At 46.0% G+C, this 20,599-nt stretch overlaps 1 long non-coding RNA gene across 2 annotated transcripts in view; it reads left to right on the top strand.

Annotated features, from left to right (window-relative positions):
• LOC123454670 overlaps positions 1 to 931 on the top strand; it is a 35,128-nt gene extending 34,197 nt beyond the window's left edge. For both annotated transcript variants that reach the window (XR_006633425.1, XR_006633426.1), the window contains one exon: positions 607 to 931. This is a non-coding gene — a long non-coding RNA (uncharacterized LOC123454670). The remainder of the gene's footprint in view (positions 1 to 606) is intronic.
• The last annotated feature ends 19,668 nt before the right edge of the window (positions 932 to 20,599 follow it).

Below are 20,599 nucleotides of genomic sequence, written 5' to 3' on the forward strand. Positions count from 1 at the left end.
ATTCTCTCTCTCTCTGCTTGTCTCTCACTCTCAAACAAATAAATAAAAATAAGCAAAGAAAACAAACTAAAAAGGGCTAGAGGGATGACTTAGTAGTTAAGGCATTTGCCTGCAAAGCCAAAAGGACCCAGGTTCAATTCCCCAGGACCCATGTTAGCCAGATGCACAAGGGGGCGCACGCGTCTGGAGTTCGTTTGCAGTGGCTGGGGGGCTTGCTGTGCCCATTCTCTCTCTCTCTCTCCCTCTTTCTTTGTCAAATAAATAAATAAATAATATTTTTAAAACACTAAAATAATACGACCAGAAAATAGCTCCTAACTGTAAAAACGTGATGTTGCAAAACATGCGAGAGAATATTATATTACCACGTCATTTTGCTAAAGAATTTGGCATGTAGCTATCGTACATTATGTGTCCCTAGCATAACAAAAACCATATTCAATGTTTGTTTTGCACACAACGAAACTGGAAAACATGTCTAAATATGTATATTATATATATACACTTTGTAACTAATTAACAGGTGACATTTTATTATTCATGCGACCACTGCATACAAAGCATTATTCTAAATACGTAAAAACATGTAGCTTCCCTTCTCTACAGCTATATCGAGGCAGAAAAAAATGTCCCATGTTCCAGTACAATGAATCTTCTGACATTAGACCGACTCTACTTAACCTCTACCCCGGGACTGACGCCCTGGATGTACGCGGGGAGCATTAGTGCTCTGCTAACGACGGCCTCGTGTGCACAAGCTATTGATCGGCTTGGCTTTCAGCTCACTAACCCCAGCTGCTCCCTGCTATCAGGGAGAGGCGCCCAGTAAGCGGAGGAAAGAAGGGACAAGCAGGAGAGGTCCACTTCTTCTCTGTCGTCTCGGGAGGCGTTTAGCCATCCTGCTACAACTCCGCTGCAAGCCTCTCTATGGGACAGCCTCTCTATGGGACAGCAATGCGATGGTGACTGTGACTCTTTGCCTTGGAAGTCGCACCTGGGCCCACGGTATCAGAACCTGACCCCAAACCCTGTATTGAATCTCTGGCTGTTCTGGGCCCTGGGATCTCATAGCAAAGCAGGGAATGTTCCCTTGCCTTTATTTTCTGATAGTCAAGCTAAACTTCAGGGAACACCCCAGAGAACAGAAGGCGAGCGCTGGGCCTCAGGTGGTGGTGTCTTGGTTTCCACCTCTGTATGATGGGCAGGACCCATCCCTCTAAGATACTAAATCAAGATTCGCCAGGAAAATGCTTAGCACGATGTCACACAGGGTCATCATTCATAGCCGCTGCCACCATGACAATAAAGGGTTACATCCGGAATCCATGGGGACCCCACAGAGTGGAGGAGGTAAGAACTTCTCACATACCCTGGCTGGTTTGCCTCAGTTTATCCTTGAAAGAGGGAAAACATGGAAACATTCTCCCATTCAGATTAGAACTTTCCAATGGTAGGGTATCTGTTGTTTCAAAGCCATGTATTTTGTTGTTTTGTACGTAGTGTTGGGAATAAACCCAGGGCATCTCCCGTGTCAAACATTCCACCACTAAGCTACATTCCAGCCCAAGTTCTTGCATTTATATCCTGCCATGTTAGACTCTGCTGTTGTATGCCTCACAAGTTAAAAAACAAACAACAGCAGCAACAACAAAAAAATCCCAGGGCTGGAGAGATGGCTTAGCAGTTAAGGCATTTGCCTGTAAAGCCTAAGGACCCAGGTTTAATTTCCCAGGACTCACATAAGCCAGATGCACAAGGTGGCACATGCGTCTGGAATTCATTTGCAGTGGCCAGAGGCCCTGGTGCACCCATTCTCTATCTGCTTCTCAAGTTAATTAATTAATAAAAAAAAATTTGAGCTGAATATTTTCTTCTTGAGTAGTTTCTTGTAGGACAGAATTCATGGGAAAATATGCACACATACATATTCCTTAGCACTTAAGTTCCTTGTGAAAATGAATATGAGCCAACTCAGAAATGCTTTGCATTTTCTCACTTGAGGTAAGAGATTGATTTCTTTTTGCAGGTGTACGTATGTGTGAGGTGCATATTCAGATTGTGTAGGCATGTGTGTGTGTGCGCGTGTGCATGTGTATACCATGTGATGATCCCAATTCTATGTCAAGTATCTTCCTCAATCACTTCCTTCCTTAATTTCAGAGACGGGCTCTCTCAGTAACTGGAGCTCACCAATTTGGCTAGACTAGCTCACCAGCAGTCCCCAGGGATTCCCCTGTCTCCACCTCCCCAGTGAAAAGATTACAAGTGTGAGCTATGACACCCTGCTTTTATGTGGGTGCTGGAGATGCAAACGCAGGTCTTTATGCTTGTGCAGCAAGCATGTTATCACTGGAGCTGTCCCCCCAGCCCTGAGAGATTGATTTCCAAAGACTGCAAGCCCTGCATTGTTTGTGCAGCTATGGAGATGCCTAGAGATGTGCATCTAAAAATAAACCAGGGTTTATCGATGATTGCTATCTGTATCCTAGGAAACTACGAGCATTTTTCTTTTTATCCAAGTAGTGATGTCTGGAGACATCGGTAGAAGGAGGAGTTCTGCATTTTATTTTATTTTTTTCGAGGTAGGGTCTCACTCTGGTCCATTTTAACTATGTAGTCTCAGGGTGGCCTCGAACTCATGGTGATCCTCCTATTTTTGCCTCCCAAGTGCTGGGATTAAAGGCGTGCGCCACCACTCCCGGCCATTGTTCTGCATTTTATTGACACACAGGCCTTATCTCCAGAGGGACTCAATGCTGAAATGGGCTAAGAATGTGTTGCAGTCAGGTTTGCATTGCTGGCAGAAATCACCCGACCAATAGCAGCTTTTTTTTGTTGGGGTGGGGGAAGGTTTATTTTACCTTCAGACTCAAGGGGAAGCTCCATGGTGGCAGGGGAAAACGATGGCATGAGCAGAGGGTGGACATCACCCCCTGGCCAACATAAGGTGGACACTAGCAACAGGAGAGTATACCAAACACTAGCAAAGGGGACACTGGCTATAACACCCATAAGCACACCCCCAACCATACACTGCCTCCAGGAGGCGTTAACTCCCAAATCTTCATCGGCTGGGAACCCAGCATTCAGAAAACCTAAGTTTATGGGGAACCCCTGAATCAAACCACCACAGAATGCATTGCTCCAAATGTTCAGAGCAGATCCAACAACTGAATTTCTTTAACCTCCTTAAAAACACATGAAGTCCCCACAGCTGCCTTCCTGGAGGCAAAGGACTGCCTTGGGTGTCTCATCTCCTCGCTGGTGGAGGGAAGCAGGCTCTGCGGGAGTTCTCACACTTGGCTGCTGCCTGCACTTGGAGAGGAGCAGAGACCCGCAGCTGCCTCCCTCAGAGGCTGGAGTGGGGTTGGTTCTTGCCTACCACCTGTGCCTACCACTTCCTTGCCTTTCTCTCCATGGCTCTGCACCAGAGTCAGTTTGATGCTCTTCTCTGCAGCAGGAGAAAACAGAAAAGCAGGGGGTTGAAGCCCAGACTCCTTCATTAGCTGGGCAATGGAGCCAGACGAGGTTGAGTACTGAGACCACAGGTAGATGTGTGCTGGTGATTTTGCTCACCCTGATGGGGATAGGAGTGGTGAAAGACCAGGGGAGCCCAGCCCCCTACTTTGTGTGCACCAGCAGTCCACACAGTACAGGGCTGCCCAATGCCAACAGCATCCCCACTGCCTCAGGACTTCTAGACTAAGTCACTCTTCTTCCCATCCTTGGCCTCTATTTTCTGAACTAAGGCTAACCTCTAAGGCCACAATGTTCTCTTTTTAGAAGGTTCCACCAGAGAGGCTGGAGAGATGGATCAGCAGTTAAGGCACTTGCCTCCAAAGTCTGAGGACTCAGGTTCAGTTCCCTAGAACCCACATAAAGCCAGATGCACAAAGTAGCACATGTGCCTGGAGTTTGTTTGCAGTGGCTAGAGGCACACCATTCCTCTCTCTCTCTCCCTCTCTCCCTTCCCTCCCTCCCTCCCTCTCTCTCTCTCTCTCCCTCCCTACTGCTGACATTTATCACTCATGGGCACAAAATGGGACCAGGCCTGTGGATGGACATATGACCACAAGATCTGAAGCTCCAAGTCCCTATATTGGCACTCTTCTCTCTAATCCCTGGTTGCTGACCTCAGGCCAGAGCATAGTCTGCTTCTTTCTGGCTGAGTGGATGGCTTCATTTGCTCCTAGCTCACTGAGACTCAAGTTCTGGGCTGTGGTCCCCAAACTTATTGGTGAAAAGCCCAGTTCTCTCCCAATAGGAACTTTTTTGTCCTGGACTCCAAATGCACTGCTCTAGTTCTGAATGAGAGAGGGTCTGGTACAGTCATCTCTGGATGATCAAGAGCAAAATTATAGATGATATTTTTGTCTAATTACACTCTCCAGTTTTATTTTTTAAACCCAAACACAGCCTTTTATTTTTATTTATCTGCAAACAAAGAGAGAGATAGAGAGAAGAGGGACAGACAGAGAGAATGGGTGTGCCAGGGTCTCCAGCTGCTGTAAATGGACTCCAGATGCACGTGCCACATTGTGCTTGTAGCTTTACATGGGTACTGGGGACTCAAACCAGGCCATTAGGCATTGCAGGCAGGTGCTTTAACTACTAAGCCATCTCTCCAACCCCAATTTTATTTTTTAATAATGGCCATTGTGTTGGGGGGGGCATTGTTCTTCTTTCATCCTTCCTTCTTCTCCCTCCTTCCCTTCCTCCCTCCCTTCCTTCCTATCTCTTTCAGTGCTATAGGTAAAATCCAGGGCCTTGAATTATGTTTTCTTTAATTATACAAAGATCAAATTAATATATTTTTGTTATTTTAGAACATTCAAACAATGCTGAGATACTTACAATAAAAAGCAATGATTCCTCATCCACTAATTCCAATATACCTTATCCTTCTCAAAGCTTGTTGCCAATTTGGTCTAACAGCCTAAAACTTACCTAGGTATCTACCTATGGATATATGTGAGCATCAATTGCAAATGGAAACAGTAAGGTGAGGGAATGGTTATTTCTCAGCAGGGATGTGCTCTGTGATTTCTGGTACTCTGTTTTGATCTTGTCTGCATTCCTTTTCTCTCTGTTCATATTCCTAACCTGTTTTGTCTGGCTTTTGCTGGTCCACTCTCCTGGGCACCCCATTATCCTTAAAAACAACTGCCCCCGCCCCTTCTCTAAGGTCTATCAAGATTTACACTCCTCAGTTAGGTCAGCACATTGGGTTGCTTTTTCCCTGTTCATGTTCCTATCAGATTCTTTCTGGGGGGAGTCAGAAATCACATGTTCCCTTATTAGACCATAACATATAAGGAGGTAGCTACTGTCACCTTCTGAGTACTTTAGAATTATCCCCCATGACCTGTACAAAATAAGTGCATTTCATCACATCCTTTCTGGTGACTTCTCAATCTTAACAACTTTAGGGGAAGCCATTTGCACCAACGATTTATAATGTACAAGCAACAAAACTATATGGTCAGCTTTTTCAGCCAAAAGGTAGACACTGGCCTCTGAGGCACATAGTTGAACATCTGAGATGTGGAAAAATTCCACTGAGAAGTTATAGCTAAAAACAGAATTTGGAGGAGCAATGAGTCATGGCCTAAATGAACAAACACATTAAATGATATATTAAATAGAAGAGAAATGCCAAAGGAACATTAAGGCTGGCTTAAGGTAATTGTCCCTATCTCTGGGCTGGAGATGTTGGAGGGCCTCAGGGAGACTGGGGATCATAAACATTCTTTTTATATTATTTTTCTTGGGGATTCTCATCTCAAAAACTGTATCTATACCCTCTCCTAAAATACACACACATGCACATGCGCGCACACACACACACATTTATTTTAATTTTAAAAAAAGATTGGTCCAGACTGATTATTTTCTCCTTTAAATTGCTATAAATCTACTTCTGAGATAAGCAAGCCTCTCCCAGTGCTTAGGAGGACAGTGACATCTATGCTAATCCCTAATCAGCCTGGTGCTTGTCCCCTAGGTAACCTTGAATTAAAGCCAGCCTCTCTGCTCCTTTCTGCACTCCAGGTACTTCCTCGGCCAGTACCAGTAGCTCTGCTCTCCTAGGCTACCCACAGGAGAACAAAAGCCAACGTGGGGTTGCCACTGGCACAACAGAAGTCTCTGGTGACAGTCATAAAAAAAGGAGACAGGTTGTTTCTAACAAGAAGCTCTAAATTCTTGCTTTGTTCCCACCCACAGTCATGGAGCCCAGTGGCCCTAAGCTGGATGCCAGGCGCTGTGCTATCAGCTGGGAGGAAGGCAAAGTACCCCCCACCCCATTGTCCTTGCCAAGGAGACTGAACCCAAAGACGTGAGAAGTCAGAACAAGTGCTAGAAAGCAACCAGTGTCCTCCCCCCTCAACTGTCGCATGATGCAACCTGGGTTTTGGTGGCATGGAATATCTCTTGTGCGAGATTTTCTACCTCTGTGGGTTCCCATGCCTGCTCAGGACCATCCCTCTGGCTTCCCAAGGGAACATTTGCTCAGAGCCCATTTGGTATCGTGTTTTTCTTTCATGCGACCTTGTATTAATTACATTTTTTTGGTTGTTGTTTCGTTTTTCGAGGTAGGGTCTCTCTCTAGCTCAGGCTGACCTGGAATTTACTATGTAGTCTCAGGGTGGCCTCGAACTCATGCTGATCCTCCTACCTCTGCCTCCCAAGTGCTGGGATTAAAGGCGTGTGCCACCATGCCCGGCTTAATTACGTTTTCTGTTGCTATGACAAAATATCTGACATAATCCAAGGGAGGAAAGGTATTATTTATTTATTTATTTATTTGAGACAGAGAGAGACAAAGGGAGAGGGGGAAAGAGACAGAAAGAACGAGTGCGAATGGGCGCACCAGGGCCTCTAGACATTGCAAACAAACTCCAGATGCAGGCGCCATCATGTGCATCTGGCTTATGTGGGACCTGGAGAAGCGAACCTGGGTCCTTAGGCTTCGTAGACAAGCACCTTAACTGCTAAGCCAGCTCTCCAGCCCGGAAAGACATTTGCACTCACAATTTCAAATGGTTCGGTGCACGGTTTCTTGGCCTCGGTGGTGGCAGGAGAAAGTAGCGGACGACCTTCTTTAGCTCACAGTGCAAGGAAAGCAGAGTAACTGGGTGGGGCCTGGGACAATATTCCCGCAAGGTCCCAGAGACCTATTTCCTCCAACATGCACCCACTTCCCAAGGTTTCCAGGACTCGCCAATATATCGCCCTAACCCACATGAGCCAGTAGGGGGTATTTCACATTTAAATCATAACACTTGTCTTCTGAAGCAGGCCGTCAACTCCTTGCAGGAGAGAGTCACTCGCTTGGACGTATACTGAGCTCATCCTCCTCAGTTTTGAAGTATAATTCGTATGGAATCGCGCTGAAGAGATGGCTTAGCGGTTAAGGCATTTGCCCGCAAAGCCAAAGGACCCAGGTGCGATTCCCCAGTACCCACGTAAAGCCAGATGCACAAGGTGGCGCATGCATCTGGAGTTTGCAGTAGCTACAGGCTCTGGCGCACCCATTCTTTGTCTCTCTCTCCCTCTCTATCTCTATCTGCCTCTCTCTCTCTCAAGGAAATAAATAATATATATATATATTTTAAAGTATACAGTTTGATGTTTTCAGTATATTCACAGAATTGTGACATTTTCATCCCAACGAAAGAAACACTGTAGTTTTTGCTGTCCAATTTCTCCTGCTTCTCCTCTACAAATTCTAATCCAATGTTTTTCTCTATGTGTTTGCCTATTCTGTAAATTTTATATCAATAGAGTCCTGTAACATGTATCATTTTTGTTTCTGGCTTCTTTAAGTATAATCTTTTCAGGCTCATTTATATCTTCTTTTTTTTTTCTTTTGTGGTAGTTGAGGATCGAACCTAGGGCCTCACGCATGTTAGGAAAGTGCTCTGCCACTGAGCTACAGCCTCAGTCCCTGCCTTCCTTTTGAAGGATAAACCTATTCAGACACACACACACACACACACACACACACACACACACACACACACAAACACACACACACTATTTGTATGTATCTATTCATCAGTTGATGGCTATTTGAATTGTTTTCCCTTTGGGACTATTTGGAATAATGTTACCAAAACACTTATGTATATGTTTTTGCATGGTCATATTCTTTTTCCATTTTTCTTGAATTCTAAATGAGAACTTGTGGTCCAAGCTAACTCTCCCTTTAACTTTCTGAGGAACCGCCAGGTTATTCAACACGGCTCTACCATTTTAGCTTCCGTCAGTTTTGTCTGAATTTCTTTTTTTTTTATGTTTCTTTTTTGGTTGTTGTTGTTTATTTTTATTTATTTATTTGAGAGTGACAGAGAGAGGAAGAGGGAGAAAGAGAGAGAGAGAGAGAGAGAGGGAGAGAGAGAATGGGCACACCAAGGCCTCCAGCCTCTGCAAACGAACTCCAGACGCGTGTGCCCCCTTGTGCATCTGGCTAACGTGGGTCCCGGGGAATCGAGCCTCAAACTGGGATCCTTAGGCCTCAGAGGCAAGTGCTTAACCGCTGAGCCATCTCTCCAGTCCTTGTGTGAAGTTTCTGATTTCTCCACATTGTCACCAACACTCGTGATTGTCTGACTTTCACGTTCCAGCCAGTGTAGCGAGTGTGGAGTGGCGTCCCACTGGGGTTTCTTTACATTTCCTTGACAGCTAACCATTGAACATCCTTTCATATGGTTGCCAGCCATTTATATCTTCTTCACTTATCTTAAAATTTTTGTTATTTAACTTGCTTTATTGAGTTCTGAGAATTTCTTAATATACAGGACTGGGGGAAATAGCTCAGTTGATAAAGTTCTTTCTACGCAAGCCTGAAGACCCAAATTTGGTCCCAGGACCCATATGAAATGCTGGATGCGGTGGAGCGTGATTATAATCCCAGTGCTGGTAAGGATGAGGTCAGGAAGATCCCTGGTGTTCACTGGCCAGCCAGACAACCCTTAATTTGTGAGCTCTAAGCCAATAAGAGACTATCTTAAAATAAAATTAAAAAGGAAGGCATTCCTGAGGATGACACCCAAGGATGCCCTCTGATCTCCATATATACATGCACATATGTGCACGCGCACCCTTATACACACATGCACTTGTATACACATGCACACACACAAATTGAAAAAAACAGTTATGGGGGGGGGTTGGGAGATTGCTCAGTACTTAAAGGTATTTGCTTCACAAGTCTGCCAACTCAAGTTCAGGTCCCCAGTTCTCATGTAAAGCCAGGCACACAGTGATGCACATGTTTGTAATCCCAACATGCCTGCAAAACTGAGAGACAAAATTAGGAAATCTTGAGCCGGGCATGGTGGTGCACACTTTTAATCCCAGCACTCGGGAGGCACAGGTAGGAGGATCACTGTGAGTTTGAGGCCACTCTGAGACTACCGAGTGAATTCCAAGTCAGCTTGGGCTAGAATGAAACCCCACTCCAAAAAAAAAAATTAGGAGCATCTTAAAGTTCACAGGCAGCTAGTCTGACTTCTTCAGTGGCAAACATTGGAGAAATCCTGTGTCTCAAACAAGGTGGAAGGAAAACTTCCGCACTGGGAGGTTATCCTCTGACCTCCTCACATATGTTAGTTCCTTTGAAGCTGCTGTGAGCAAACTAGGCAGGAAGAACAAGATGGAAAACTTACTTTAAAAAAATTTTTTGTTCATTTTTATCTATTTATTTGAGAGTAAGAGAGAGAGAGAGAGACAGACACACACACACACACACACACACACACACACACACACACACAGAGAGGCAGATAGAAAGAGAGAGAATGGGCATGCCAGAGCCTCCAGCCACTGTAAATGAACTCCAGACACGTGTGCCCCCTTGTGCATCTGGCTAACATGGGTCCCCGGGGAATGGAGCCTCGAACCAGGTTCCTTAGGTTTCACAGGAAAGCACTTAACCACTAAGCCATCATTCCAGCCCTGGAAGACTTACTTTGACTCGTGGTTTTATAAGGTTCAGTCCACTTGGCCCCATACACTTTGAACATCTTCATGGGAAGAACTTCATGAGGTAAAAGTGTGTGGCAGAAGATATCATTTGCTTCAGGGTGAATGGGAAGCAGAGCGTGGTAGAGAGGAGCCAGGCCGACCCCCAAGGTTCTTCCCCTCCAACCTCACCACTACCCCACTCCTGTGAGCTGCTTCCCACAGCCAGGTCCTACCTCCTGAAGTTTCCAGAACCTACCCACAAAAGTGCCATTAGTGGGGGAACCGAGTAGGCAACACTTGAGCCCTGTGGGAAACGTTTCATTTTCAAACCAGACCACGCGTGCTTCATTTTCTCTGCTCAGGACTGGAGTCGTCCACTAGGAAACACTGAGGTTTGGGGTTAGGACAAACCAGCCTTACTTGATGCAGTTGTGAAGAATTCTGGAAGAACTAGTCTGGGGGAAGAGGTGAGAGTATACGCATGGAGGGCTAGCGTGGAGTCTTCTGATGGGGCTGAGTGTGAAAATGTCAACCGTCCCTCGGGTCATTAGGAAAAAGGCTGGTCACCCTCAGTGTCATTAACCCAGGCTTCCTTGTCCCTGTGATGTGCAAAAGAATGAAGCCCTCTGTAGTCTGTGGCCTCAGCTTGGAGATGGGAGTGAGGGCCTGCGCTTCTCTGCGGGTACCTGATGAGGGATTATTCTTGTTTGGTTTTTGGTTTGTATATTGGTGTACATGTTGTGTGTGTGTGTGTGTGTGTGTGTGTGTGCGTGCACATGGATGTATGTGTACATATGTGTGGAGACCACAGATCAACACTGGGTGTCTTTACAGGGTCTCTCACTGAGCCTGGAACAGTCTGACTCAAACTAGCTCAGCCAGGAAGCCTCGAGGATCCTGTGGGGGCCTCCCTCAGATCCAAACTCAAGGCCTTCATCTTTGCATGGCAAGTACTTTGACCCACTGAGCCAACCCAACAAGGTCATCCTTGCTTACTCCAAGGACTTCCAGAACTAGATCTCAACAGTAGAGCACTTTCATGACGGCCCTTGCTTTTTTTTTTTTTTTCCGGGATAGTGTTGTACTCTGGCCCAGGCTGACCTGGAACTCACTATGTAGTCTCAGGGTGGCCTCGAACTCACGGTGATCCTCCTACATCTGCCTCCCGAGTGCTGGGATTAAAGGTATATGCCACCACACTGGCTCTTGCTTTTGTTTACACCCTCCTCCCCCACAGGAACCTGAGCCTGTTAATGGACAGGCTTGAGGAAATGTGAATCGGAACTGTACAGGCACCTGGAACAGACAGAGACTGCAGGATACTTGAAACACAGGCGAAATTTCCCATTTGATTACCCAGAAGCAGTTCAGGCTGATGTGGCAGGGCAGGCTTGGATAGCCAGAGGCCTTCCTCCCCTATAAGTTGCAGGCTTTTAGCTTCTGGATTCTGTCCAGCTGGACGCTCAGGCCGGGGCTGATAAAGCATCACTGATCCTCAAAGCAGACTTGGGGGAAGGCGGCCTGTCTGCAACTGCCGCTCTTCTCGAGATTTCAGACTCCCGCCCTGCCCTGAGCCAGCTCTTCTCGGCCGATGTGCAAATCTGATCCAGCGGTTAACTTTCGCTTGTGGAGTAACTAAGCGGAAGGATATGTCCTACTGGAGTATGTGGGTCTCAGTACCACATCGCTTTATTCCAACTCTTATTTTTACGTTCAATTCTATTTTGACTTGATGGGAAATAGCAGCACTGTCTCAAAGTGCCAGTGAGGACCGTAAATAATTGAAGTGGGCTGCGGTTTAGATGAGGGAGCAGTATAAACAGAAAACCCAGAGGTTACCTCTGTGGAAGGGGGAGGAGTTACCCCACTCCACTCCAAATGCATTGCTGCAATTCCAGTATTAGGAGCTCTTGTTATTGTTTTCAAGAAAATTAGAAATCTGGGAATTGTTTAGATTTTTTAATTTTTTTTAATGTGTCGGGTTCATGGGGGAGAGAGGCGAGAGAAAGACAGAGAGAGAGAGACAGAGAGAGAGACAGAGACAGAGAGAGAGAGAGAGACAGAGTGATCAGAACCTCTAGCCACTGCAAATGAACTCCAGATGCATGTGCCACTTTGTGCATCTGGCTTTATGTGGGAACTGGGGAATCAAACCTGGGCCAGCAGGCTTTTCAAGCAAGTGTCTTTAAAAAAAAATTCTTTTTTTTTTTTTTTTTTTTTTGAGGTAGGGTTTTATTCTAGTCCAGGCTGATCTGGAATTCACTATGTAGTTTTGACTGGCCTTGAGCTCACAGTGATCCTCCTACCTCTGTGTTCCAAGTGCTGAAATTAAAGGCATGTGGTCCACCACTCCCAACATAAATTTTTTTTTAATTTTATTTATCTATTTGAGAGAGAAGAAGAATGAGGGAGAGAGAGAGAAAGAGAAAGAGAGAAAGAAAAAGAAAGAGAGTGAAGAGGGGAGCACCAGGGCCTCTAGCCACAGCAAATGAACTCCAGACGCATGCGCCCCCTTGTGCATCTGGCTTATCCTTTGGCTTTGTAGGCAAGTGCCTTAACCAGTAAGCTATCTCTCTAGCCCAGCAAACATCTTTAACAGCTGAGTTTTATGTCCCCAGCCTGAAAATCTTGAATTTTATTGTAAAGAAATGTGAGAATGATGCACATCAAAGGCATATAGGCTACCAGCTGGTAATCTCTGCTGGACAGCTTGGTGCCCAAAGGCACAAACTCTGGAATCCAATTAAGTAGATCTGCATTCTATACCAACTGTGGACCTTGAGTGAATTATCTAATCTTATATCATCAACATCAATTAAAAAGTTCACCCACTGCTATCTTTGGAGAATTGAATATGCTCAGCACAATGCCAGACCTGGAGTATGCTCTCCACACAGGTTAACTATTTCTATTGTATCTAGATGTCTTTGGGAAAGATGCACCTCAATCTCAAATAGCAGGTTTGCCCCTTGGTGCTGAAAACACTGCCCAGCAACAGGCTCTGCTGGGGGTCCTGGAGCTACAGGCTCAATGGAACTGTGATTGCTTTCCTACTGTTCCTCCGAGGCCACAAACCCAGCCCCTCCCCCACCGGGCATGCCCAGAAACCATAGATCCTGCCTTAATTACCAGCAATTAAGCCGGCTTCAGCCTGCATTGCAGGATCCAACACTGCCTTGGAGCCTCCTGAGAGGGGCCTTTCAGGAACACTGCTCAGGGCTTCTGGAACCATCCCCACCCCACCCCCAACCATTTATTTAGTCCCTTCAAAGCTTCCTGATGCCAGACACACCCTGAGTCAGGGAAATCTGAGTGCTCAGGCGGATGGGGGACCCCTTGTCACTCACTGTAGCCTTCGGGTTCAGTGCTCCTTTAGAGACGGACATTCTGGAAAGCAAAGCCTTGGCTTTCCGAGTCTCTCTGGGTTGTACAACAACCGATGAGGGAGCCTTGTTCTGGTCACTACATCTTCTTCGTTTGTGGAGGGGGCAGGAAGTGTTTGCAAGGGAGAATGTTCTAACTGGAAAGGAAGTGATACATTTACTCAAGTGGAAAAGAAAGTCAAGAATAAACAGTCTTCAGGCCGGGCATGGTGGCGTACACCTTTGAGACAGAGGTAGGAGGATCACTGTGAGTTCAAGGCCAGTCTGAGACTATATAGTGAATTCCAGGTCAGCTTGAGCAAGAGCAAGGCCCTATCTCAAAACCAAACAAACAAGCATAAACAGTCTTCTAGTGTGGGAGAAGGGCCATGGCCAGAGGTGTTTTTGGCAAAGGTGAGTCAGTTCAAGGGCTGAGCGTGGGGATGGAGGAATGAGTCATCAGCTAGACTTTAAGCACCCTGGACACACTTTGCTTTTCTTATTCACTGTGGTACTAGGGCTAAATCTCAGTGCCTTACACATGCTAGGCAAGCACTCGACCACTGAGCTACATCATGACCAGCAGAGTTCAACTGAAGTAGCAAAATAGTGGGAACCCTGAGCCTCTCACTTGGAGATCCGTAAAAGTACCACCGGGTCTGAAGCGTCTGGCAGGTAGCAGGAACGGAGGGAGGGAGGCCAGTTCTCTTTTGCTTGCCTTTGAGTTTCCAGCCTTTGGCACAGGCTGCTGAAACAGCTAGGAAATCCCTTTCTCCAGCTTTTGTTCACAACATGGATCTAGAGGCAACTTTGCTTTGCCTCCAGGGAGACCAGACGTGCACCCACACCTGCTCTTGGCTCTGCCCCCCCAACCCCGCACCAGATGAGTTGGCTCTCAGAGCAGCTGAGCTGCTTCCATCTGAGACCCGAGGTCACAATGAGCCTCTGGAAGGACAGGCAGGGACGCCCCTGGTCTCCACCTCACAGATCTGTTTGTCTTATGTACAAATCAGGACTCAGTTGCAGTCCACTAGCTTAGTGGTTATCAGTGCCTTTGTCAGCCCAATTTAAGAATATGTATTTAATTGGAATTTTAAAAAATTAAAATGAGGCTGGGGAGATGACTCAGCAAGTTCAAGATCCTTTCTCTCTTTTCTTTTCTTTCTTTCTCTCTCCCCCCACTTTTTTTGGGGGGAGGGTTTTTGAGGTAGGGTCTCACTCTAGCCCAGGCTGACCTGGAATTCACTATGTAGTCTCAGGGTGGCCTCGAACTCATGGTGATCCTCCTACCACTGCCTCCAGAGTGCTGGGATTAAAGGTGTGTGCCACCATGCCTGGCTAAGATCCTTTCTTTCAAAATCTGTCTGCCAGGGTTCAATTTTCCAATACCCACGTAAAGCCAGATCCACAAAGGGGCATGTGCATTGAGAGATTTTTTATAGTAGCAAGAGCCCTGGCACACCCATACTTTCTCTCTCTCTCTCTGCTCACAAATGAATAAACAAATAAAATACATTTAAAAATTTTAAATGAGGGTTTCATGCAGCTTTCTGACACAGACAACTCTTATTTCAGGCACGTCTGTGATTGCCTAGATAAGCCAGGCAAGGAAGATTCCTAATAACTTGACCAGAGGGACTGTCTATCTCAACAGACTTTTATTCATCCATCTGTTCTTTGTCCTGGACTTCAGCGTGTATCTACAGCATCATTAAGCATAAAGTCAGCCACATGAGGGAAGGATCATATGACAATGCATAGCCAGCTCCTTCAGAATGGAATCTGTTGGAAATCATGACAGAGCAGTTAGATGATGGTAACATTAATTTTTTTTTTTAAATAGAAGTCATCTATAGAAACCAGTGAAGTTGCAGTGAGCCTCCATTGAGGCTCCATTTCACCTAAGGATTGTGCACTCCAGGCTGAAGGTGCCTAACTTAACCTCACAGAAGTTCACACACAGGCCAAGCATGTATTGGGGATCCTCCTTCACTGGGATGGTGAATGGAGCTGCATGGTGAAGTAGAACTCCATTGGTAGAAACTTTGGGTGCAAATGTTAAGAATAACCCCACAGGGCTGGAGAGATGGCTTAGCGGTTAAGTGTTTGCCTGTGAAGCCTAATGTCCTCAGTTCAAGGCTCGATTCCCCAGGACCCACGTTAGCCAGATGCACACGGAGTTCGTTTGCAGTGGCTGGAGGCCCTAGCACGCCCATTCTCTCTCTTTCTCTTTGTCACTCTCAAATAAATAAATAAAAATGAACAAAAAAAATTTTTTTAAAAAGAATAACTCCACAGGACTGGCCCTATCACATTTCATCTTCTCCAGAGTTGCCGTGGGCTCGGCACCTCTCCTACATAGGGCAGTGGGTTTGCCTTCTGCATTTGTTTCCTCAGTTGCAAAATTAAGGATTGGTACTACATTTTCCCTGGCACCTTTCCCAGTTGTAAGATTCTTAATTCTAAGCTGCACTGTTTGCTTTTCTTTGTTTTCTAACCTCCCCAACTCACCCTGCCTCTTCTCACGTGATTGCATAAGCCTGGTAGCTTCACTTCCCTGGAGGATGTCACCAAGGTAGAGCATCATCCCTTGAGCTCTGGTGTTTCAGCACCACGGAGAGCGACACGCACACTGACTTACTCCCCCACCCATTTTACCCCCAGGTATTTTTGAGGCAGTTTAGGGTGACTGGGTCCCCCAAAATAAAGGCAGGAATGTCCTTTAACTCTTCCGTGCAGACTTCCTATCTCTTGCCTAAAGGAATTCCTTAGACCTGGTTTTCCACAACAACTTTAGCCTCTCTTGGGAGGGAGGTCCCCTTTCCTAGAATTTAAATCTAATTCCAACATTGTGGTTGGTCAAGTTCAGTCCCCAAAACTTGGCATCATGGCTGGCCTCTTCCTGAGCCAGCCTCTAGCTCAGACCATCAGCTCTCACTCTGGCTCACTTGAGCCTTAAGGTGAAGCCCACTACAATAAGGTTATAAGTAGACCCTTGTCAGGAGTGATGGCTCTCTTGGCTGGCTCCTGAACTTCTAGGTTCTGGTAAGCTTTCCCTGTCTTGGCCCAGTCAAGCCCAAACAAGGGGAGAGCTCCTTTACTCACATGTGGGCTCTCTAACCCCTTCCTGCCCTTCACGTGGCAAGAACTCTCCGCACTTTCTTCTCTTTTCTTCTTTTAATCTAATAAACTCGCTCTAGATCTTACCCTCTGGCTGATGGATTTTAATTTTTTAAATTCATAAGACAAGAATCTGGAGTACCCTAAATTTGTTGGTGTGCTGGCGTATTGGTATATTGGCAAGAAACCCTAAATTCCCATTTCATTTTGATATCCCTACGTCAAAATCATAAGCATAAGAAAAAGTCACTAACATCCTTATCTAAAAATGAAGTCATGGGCTGGAGAGATGGCTTAGTGGTTAAGACATTTGTCTGAAAAGCCAAAGGATATCGGTTCAATTCTCCAAGACCCACATAAGCTAGATGCACAAGGAGGCACATGCATCTGGAGTTCGTTTGCAGTGGCTGGAGGCCCCTGGTGTGCCCATTCTCTCTCTGTGTCTATCTCTCTCTCAAATAAATAAATTAATTAAAAAATAGAAAAATGAAGTGAGCATGCCAAGCATGCCCACCCAGGGCAGATTTCTGAAGGACTCTAGATCAAATATGGCAGAGATACCTGATCATCCACATTTGCCCCAGCACTTATTCACAATAACCAAGTTATGGGATCAGCCTAGGTGTCCCTCAAGAGATGAGTAGACAAAGAAAGTGTGGTATTCATTCACAGTGGATTTTTAGCCAGCCACAGTGGAGAATGGAAGAACGACATTTGCAGGGAAATGTCTGCAACTGGAGATCAGGGTGTTAAGTGAAATAAGCCAGGCTCAGAAATACAAATATGACATGTTTTCTGTCACACAAAGACTCTAAATCTAAGAAAAAGTACGTCATGACATATACCGTGAAACCTGCTGTTTGTACAATGAGCACATACTAATAAAAATGAAACAATTCATTTTTTAATTAATTTATTTATTTGAGAGTGACAGACAGAGAGAGAAAGACAGATAGAGGGAGAGAGAGAGAATGGGCGCGCCAGGGCTTCCAGCCTCTGCAAACGAACTCCAGACGTGTGCGCCCCCTTGTGCATCTGGCTAACGTGGGACCTGGGGAACCGAGCCTCAAACTGGGGTCCTTAGGCTTCACAGGCAAGTGCTTAACCGCTAAGCCATCTCTCCAGCCCGAAACAATTCATTTGATATACTCAACTATGTGCTCCTGCAGCTTTCATTTAGTTAAGTCATCACAGAAACATTTTCTTATACAGCCAAGCACCAAACCATTACAGAATATTGGCTATCAATGGATGCAAACTCCTTCAACCTAGGCTACTACTTGCATGTTACTAGTACAAACATACTGTTATCTCTGCTGAGTGGCTATCAGGCTTTAGCATGATTATTTCTAGGCACAGGTAGCCTTGGGGCTTATAAAATCTCTACTGGAGGCTGGAGAGATGGCTTAGTGATTAAGGTGCTTGCCTTCAAACCCAAACGACCCAGGTTTGACTCCCCAGGACCCACATAAGCCAGATGCACAAGGTGGCACATGAGTCTGGAGTTTGATTGCAGTGGTTGGAGGCCCTGGCATGCCTGTTCTCTCTCTCTCCCTCTCTCTCAAATAAATAAATAAAAATAAAATATTTTTTAAAAAACTCTATTGAGGGCTGGAGAGATAGTTAGTGGTTAAGGCACTTGCCTGTGAAGCCAAATGACCCAGGTTAAACTTCCCCAGCACCTATGTAAGCCAGATGCACAAGGTGACACACGCATCTGGAGTTCGTTTGCAGTGGCTGGAGGGCCTGGAGCACCTGGAGTGGCTTTGGACCACTGGGGAGGTCAAGGGCATAGGGAGGAAAAAGTGGCATCCATCAGCAATGAAGTTGATCAGGGTTGGGGGAGGAAATCTATTAGGAAGGCCATTCTCTTATTGAGCTAAAAGTTGGTTGCTAATAACAATTCTATTGTATTCATACCCAGGAAGATAACCATATCTTATTCCCTTTATAACTGATCCTCTAGCCCAGGTCACCATAAAAGATGACATAAAGGATGAAAAGGAGCAATTCTTTTAAAATCTAACTCACACTCATGTCAACTTATTGTATATACTCTACAATGGCAGTTCTTCTTCTTCTTTTTTTGTAGAGTAAAAGCAAAACTTTTAACCACCTAAAGGGTCTTTCACAATTTGCCCCTCTCCCATAATTTATCTCTCACTTCATCTTTAAATACTCCCTCATCCCCTTCCTCCCTTCCTCTGTCTGCTCCAACCACTCTGGCCTCCTTCCCTGCCTATTGAATAGCAAGGCTGTCCTGCATCTGAGACCTTGAACTTGCTGTGTCCCAAAGGAATACTCTTTCTCCAGATCTGCATGATTTATCATCTTACCTTTTTTTTTTTTAGTCTGCCCACACGGCACTCTAACAGTGGGGTCTTCCTGGCCACCCTGTGGAAAGTTCCAACACACTCTTGACCCCTGTTTTACTCTCAAACAATACCTGGTAAACGCTAGTACATTCTTGGCAACTTGATGTGTAACATTTTGTGATTTCCGAGATGTCACCACTGCCAGTGTGAGTCTGGGAGGGGGAATTAGGAAAAAGAATGGCAGTCAGTGTTCGTGAATAAGCAGAAATAAGCGGAGGCCAGCTTGGAAGGTCAATGAGGGAAGGAAGGCCTCGTCCTGGGCTGGGTACACTGGTGCCCGTGGGGCCCATTAGCATAACCCCAAGGGGAACACTCCTGGTGGGTGGATCTTTCTAGAGTAACAGGAGACACCTAGATTTATTTCTGTCCTTCATGGTGCTTTCGGAATATTCAAGCCTGGCGAGTTTGTCTATTCCTTGAAAATCATGTTAAAAGCCTAACCATTCCATAACTTCCCAGAACAACATTTGTTGGTTTGTTTTCTCTCTCTCTCTCTCTCTCTCTGTGTCCAAGACACTACAATCCTTTTCATCTTTGAACTCTTGGTTTTCCTTTCCCTGCGAATATACTCCCAGAAGTCCTGACCCTCCAGCCTGACAGAAAACAGTACGTCACAGTATAACTTACCTTCATGTCCCCGTTTTGTTTGTGAGCCCATTATGAATAAGGTAGAAATGCTTTCCTACTTGGATAATGAAAAGCCATTACATGGCTGTAAAGGACTTTTGGTGGTTTATATTAAATATCAACTTGACAGGACCTAGCACCGGGTAGGAAACGAGCCTCTGGACGTGCCTGTGAGGGATTACCTTGATACGGTTCATTGAGATGGTATTGTGGTCAGCTTCATGTTGCTGGGATGAACATCCAAACCGGGTGCAATTTATGGGAGGAAAGGGTTTATTTCAAGCTGACGGATCCATCAATAGCAGAAGAAGCTGCTTCCATACGTCCAAGCAGAGGGACAACCAAACAGCCAGCAAATACCAGCAGCAGCAGCAGCAGCAGCAGCACGAACAGGCAGCAGGAGCAGCGACCCTGCCCCAGCTTGGACTGCCCTGCACACCTCTGGGCTGGACATCAGATCTGCCCCCAAACACACCTGAGGGCCAGACCCCAGGATCTGCTCCTCCCCCCGTGACCCCGCCTGCAGCCAGGTGGCTAGAGATCCAAAGTTGTAAGTGTTAATAAGACACCTGAGTCTATGGGGGACATGCATTCAAACTACCCCAGATGCAGAGCACCAATCCATGGGCTGGAGGCCCAGCCTGGATAAAAAGGAGAAAGCTAGCTGAGCTAGAGCATGTATTACTCTCTGCTTTCTCGCTGTGGACTGAAGGGGGCCAGCTCCTGCCATCATGCCTTTCCTCCATCACAGACTGTAACCTGGAACTGTAAGCTGAAATAAACCTTTCCTTCCTTAAGTTGCCCCTCCCCCCTCAACTATTTAGTTATAGAAATAAGTATCCTGGGAGGCTCAACAGCAATACCTCTGGGTCTCCACACCCGTAAGATTATCCTTCATTCCCACTCCAGCAGCTGGGGTGGGAAAGGACACCTTATTATATTTTTTCTTTTTTTTTTTGTTAGTAGTAGAAACTTGTCTGGACACATCATTCGTGAGCGCCATCATTTCCCGCCCCTCTGCCCCCATTCTGCTGAGGGCCCTCCTCAGTGGGTTTGCTGGAATTCTCCCTGGGCTTGCAGGTCATGAGATGTGCGAGCATCAGTCGGTCATGGTAAGGTGGTGGGACAGTGCCTCTGGACATTCCC

The sequence above is a fragment of the Jaculus jaculus genome, chromosome 14 (genome assembly GCF_020740685.1).
Source record: "Jaculus jaculus isolate mJacJac1 chromosome 14, mJacJac1.mat.Y.cur, whole genome shotgun sequence".
In the NCBI taxonomy this organism is placed as follows: Eukaryota; Metazoa; Chordata; class Mammalia; order Rodentia; family Dipodidae; genus Jaculus; species Jaculus jaculus.